The 5521-nt window shown below is 38.9% G+C and overlaps 1 pseudogene; it reads left to right on the top strand.

The window, feature by feature from the left end:
* Positions 1-713: 713 nt before the first annotated feature.
* LOC102834455 lies at positions 714-2426 on the top strand (annotated as a pseudogene).
* Positions 2427-5521: the final 3095 nt, after the last annotated feature.

Here is a 5521-nt window from a genome sequence, read left to right on the forward strand (position 1 = left end):
CTCTGCTTCTCCAGTGGTGCAATGGGAGGCATAGTCATGAGTCAAGAATTTCAGAATATGAACTCAGGCAGACTTGGATGCCAACTCTGGCTGTACCACAGACTGGATGCTTGATCTTGGGCAAGTCATTTAACCTCTCTGAGTCTCAATCTCCTTATCTATAATACACAAAGGAGACAATAACCTGCCTCATAATGTTATTGTGAGGATGAAATGTGATTAATACATATATGGTTGACATGGTGCCTAGAACCTAAGTACCTACAGGTGTCAGCTGTGAATATTGTTCTTCATGTTTACCTTAAACACGTGCAGTAAAGTCCAGTAGCCTGGAAAGGGGAAACCTGGGGCTTTTCTGCAGGTAAGTCTAGGCTGGTCATATTTCTTTTCCTCGCCAGTCTTTTCTTTATTCCTTTTCTCCTGATACTGAAACATTTCATTCTTTACAACTGCCAGAGTCATTATCTCTGTTAAAAAATATATCTCTCAAAGCCACTGTGCCACCACTTTTGTTGTCAGGGACCTTGGGAGGAGCACGGCTCGCTGCCAGTCGCTCTCTTTACTGCAGCCCATTCTGTGGCCGCGGGGCCTGGGTGTCCTGCCCATGAGGGCTGCTCCCAAACCCGGGCAGTGCAAAGCTGAAGTCTTGGTGGTGCTGCCTCTTTGTGGGAAGCCGCTGGACCAAACAAGGCTCGCATCATTATCTGGGTAACATGGAGGTGAATGTGATCACCTGTATCAGTTCTTCCAGCTCAGCTTCTAGCCCTGCCTCTTGTCACAGCAAAGGTTCTGAGAATAGTTTCCAGTCCTCCTCTTGGGTTACCTCTTCTCCAAATAGCTCTAACTCTGATAATAATGGTAATCCCAAGAATGGTGATCTCTCCAATACTGAAGGCACCCTGAAGAATGATCGAATAGATTGTTCTGTGAAAACAAGCAAATCGAGTGTACCTGGGATGACAAAGAGTCACAGTGAAGTAACAAAATTGAATGGCATGGTTCTACTGTGTAAAATCTGTGGGGAAGTGACGTCAGGATTCCACTGTGGAGTTCATGTTTGTGACGGCTGTAAGGATTTCTTTGGGAGAAACATTCAGCAAAACATTCAGTACAAAAAGTTCCTGAAGAATGAAAACTGCTCTGTAATGAGAATGAATAGGAACAGATGTCAGCAATGTTGCTTTAAAAAGTGTCTGTCTGTTGGAATGTCATGAGATGCTGTTCGGTTTGGTCATGTACCTAAGTATGAAAAACAAAGGATGCTAACTGAATTGCAAAGTGCGATGAAAACCATGATGAACAGCCAGTTCAGTGGTCACTTGCAGCATGACACCTTAGTAGAACATCATAAACAGACAGCTTTACCAGCCCAGGAACAGCTGTGACCTAAGCCTCAGCTGGAGCAAGACAACATCAAAAACTCTTCTCCCATCTTCTGTTTTTGCAAAGGAAGAGGTGATTGGCCTGGTGAACAGAGCCCACCAGGAGACCTTTATGTATAATCAAGGGCAGCGAGAAAACTTAGCTGAGACCATGCAGCTCCAGAGAGGAGAATGGATTCCCCAAAACATGGAGCAATATAACTTAAATCATGATCATTGTGGCAGTGGGCTTAGCAGCCATGAGCCAGCAGCATCTCAACGGACAGTACAAAGGGAGGAACACAATGCAGTACTCAAATAGTCATGGCATTTGTATTGCAAATGGATATTGTATGAGCTTCTCCAATGCTTATGCTCAATGGATATGTAATAGAGGTCCAGTAGATGGATTTTCTCACAATGAGAAGAAGAACATTTATCTTTGCAACACTGGAGAGAGAATGCACCTGGTTTGTCCAATGAGTAAGTCTCCATATGTGGATCCTCCTCATAAATCAGGGCATGAAATCTGGGAAGAATTTTCTATGAGCTTCACCCCAGCAGTGAAAGAAGTAGTGGAATTTGCAAAGCGTATACCCGAGTTCAGAGATGTCTCCCAGCATGACCAGGTCAACATTTTAAAGGCTGGGACTTTTGAGGTTTTAGTGGTATGGTTTGTTTGCATCATTATTCCATGCAAAGGAGCTTAGTGTGATCTTTTGAAGTGGAAAGTATAGTGTGGATGATCTACATTCAATGGGAACAGGAGACCTACATAACTTTATGTTTGAGTTTAGTGAAAAGCTAAATGCCCTTCAACTTAGTGAAGAGATGAGTCTATTTACAGCAGTTGTCCTGGTGTCTGCAGATCAATCTCGAATAGAAAATGTCAACTCAGTGGAAGCTTTGCAGAAAACCCTCATACATGCACTAAGGACCTTAATAATGAAAAACAATTCAAATGAGGCCTCTATTTTTACAAAACTTCTTTTGAAATGGCCAGACATTTCATCTTTAAACAACATGCACTCTGAGGAGCTCTTGACCTTTAAAGTTCACCCCTGAGGTCTTTGTCATTCAAATGTGAACTGATTCATGGTAACTGTACATTTTGTGTTATGATGCCTAATTATATGTGTGTGGCACTGTAGACTAATGCATCAGACTGAAAAGCCATTTGAACTGCAAGGTTGGTGGTTCAAGCTCACCAGCTTCTCCTTGGAAACCCTATACAGAGTTGCTATGGGTTGGAATTGACTCAGAAGCTCTTTAACAACAACAACACCATATGTGAAGATAGAAAAGACCTCAAATACATTGCAAGATTGTATCCATGCAGTAGCTGTTTGGATTGAGAGCTCTTTAGGCATGACTGGACACTGACTGCATCTTCTCACACTTCATCTGGCAGTTACACTGAATTAATAATCACACACTGAATGTTTGGCTTTTTCATCTGCCAAAACCCAAAAATCATTTGATCTCCTTGTGGTATAAATATAATGCAAAGTCAAAAGTATATGAAGACTTAGAAATGAATCTTGCTGTATAAAAAGTGATAGTGAATGATGGAAACCTTAATTTCACAAGAACATTTAACCTGGCAACTGGTGACTTTGGGAGTTAGAAGCTCTTCATATTTTATTATGCTCCTGTTAAAGTATGTGATCCTGAGCAGGCTACTTGGTTGTGAAAAATAAGAACTGATAATGTCCCTAATACCTCACTTCACAGAAACAGAAAACATGTCTATAAAACATATTTACCTCTTGGGAAATAGGCACGATGTAAAAAGGGTAAAATTTTTGTTATAATAATTCATAATAATTTTGTCTCTTTAGTAGTTTGGAAATCATTTCACAGTCCATACCAATTTATTATTCAGTTTTCCTACATATGTTGTGGGATATCCAACTGACACTTATCCAGTGTTTGTTGTTGTTGTTGTGAAGTGCCATAGAGTTGGTTCCGACCAATGTTGTTTTTGTTGTTAGGTGCCATCGAGTCAGTACTGACTCATAGTGACCCTATGCACAACAAAATGAAACACTGCCCAATTCTGAGCCAACCTCACAATTGTTGCCACGCTTGAGTCCATCAATGCTGCCACTTGGCCAATCCATCTCTCTGGGGGTCTTCCTCTTTTTCTCTGACCTTCACCTTACCAAACATGATATCCTTCTCCAGTGACTGGTCCCTCCTGACAATATGTCCGAAGTATGAGAGAAGAAGTTTGGCCATCCTGGCCTCCAAGGAGCACTCTGGCTGCACTTCTTCCAACACAGATCTGTTGGTTCTTTTGACAGCCCATGACACTTTCAATAGTCTCCTCCAACACCATAAAACAAAAGCATGAATTCTTCTATGGTCTTCCTTATTCACTGTCCAGCTTTCACATGCATATGAGGTTATTGAAAACACCATGACTTGGGTCAGGCACACCTTAGTCCTCAAACTGACATCTTGGCTCTTTAACACTTTAAAAAGGTTTTGTAGAGCAAATTTGCCTAATGCAATACGTCATTTGATATCTTGACTGCTGCTTCCATGAGTGTTGATAGTTGATCCAAAAAGAATGAAGTCCTTGACAACTTCAATCTTTTCTCCATTGATAAGAATGTTGTTTATTGGTCCAGTGGTGAGGATTTTTGTTTTCTTTACAATGAGATGCATTCCATACCAAAGGCTGTGCTCTTTGATCTTCATCAGTAAATACTTTAAGTCCTCTTCACTTTCAGCAAACAAAGTTGTATCATCTACATATCACAGGTTGTTAATGAGTTTTCCTCTAATTCTGATGCCACATTTTTCTTCATATAACCCAGCTACTCAGATTATTTGCTCAGCATACAGGTCGAATTAGCATGGGGAGTGAATACAACCCTGTCGCACACCTTTCTTAATTTTAAACCATTCAGTGTTCCCATGTTCTATTCAAACAACTGCATAGTTTTCTTCTAAGGGGAACAGAAACAGCTTTTTGAAGTAATTTTGAAAACCTCAAAGATCATGTTGAGTCTTAATTTTTGCCTTTTGCAAATACATCTCTTTATAACATGCATCTTTAAAACAATTACTAAGTCTTTAGGAATGTGTAATCAGAATTGTGTTAGTATTGCTTTTAAAACTTTTGTTAGGTTCAATATACACACGGTCCATCTATACATAGGTATACACATTTGTATTTCATCTCATAAAGTTTTACTCAGTGAACTTTTCCTGTAGGTGATTGAAAATAGAATTAATAGTTCATATGTCATAGCCTTTGTACATTTGAAAATATCCCAAAATTGAAAATTATAATTCTAATGTTAAACCAGCAGCTTATATTATAAGCACATTCTTTGAATGAGTCATTGGTTATAAACTTACTAAATTAGAAGAAGAGAACCAGGTAAGGAAATTTCTGAGTTGGGGGACACCGTTCAGTAGTTAATAATGAACTAAAGAATTAAGTGATGCTTTGACTCTGATTTTTACATTTTAAAATTAAAACGTGGATACTATGTCAGCAAGCTAACTTTTTCTTTTCTGTGCTTTTAGTATATCTCTTTACATGATCAGGTGTTTAGAAAGAAATTGTTGAGGGAAAGGAAAAACATCATTCTGGGAGGAAGCTTTTCCTTATGGCGATGGTTTAATTACACATTTAAAAAATTAGAAGGACATTTCAGTGGATTAAGTGTACAAGACGTCATATCTACATTTCAAGAAATTACCATTGTAACTTGACAAGGTATGATATATTTTATGTACGAGTCAGTGCAAAGCAAGGATGTAGAAGCTCAGCTAGATTTTTTACTGTGCACAAAAGTAGAATAAATACCTATTTCAGTTCTTTTTCTTTTCTAATATAAAATTTGCTGAATGTACAAGAAGAGTTTATCACTTAGGATATATAATTTTTTTTCAGGGGCTGAGGGGAGGGGCTGTATCAGGAAATTGTGAGTTATAATCAAGATTGTCTTTATTTGATCTAAAACATAAAAACTTGAAACTATTCTTTTTTTAATATATATATTTTTATTTCCTCCATCTCTGGTGTTGCTGCTTCTCTGGATAAGGTCTCACATTCCACTTGCACTGTTCTCCCTTGATGGTCCTAGGGTGCTTTGTTTCTGGACAGTGAGATTAACTACTCCCCCATTTTTTGTTTTTTT

Source organism: Chrysochloris asiatica, unplaced genomic scaffold, assembly GCF_000296735.1.
Source record: "Chrysochloris asiatica unplaced genomic scaffold, ChrAsi1.0 scaffold00087, whole genome shotgun sequence".
Classification (NCBI taxonomy): Eukaryota; Metazoa; Chordata; class Mammalia; order Afrosoricida; family Chrysochloridae; genus Chrysochloris; species Chrysochloris asiatica.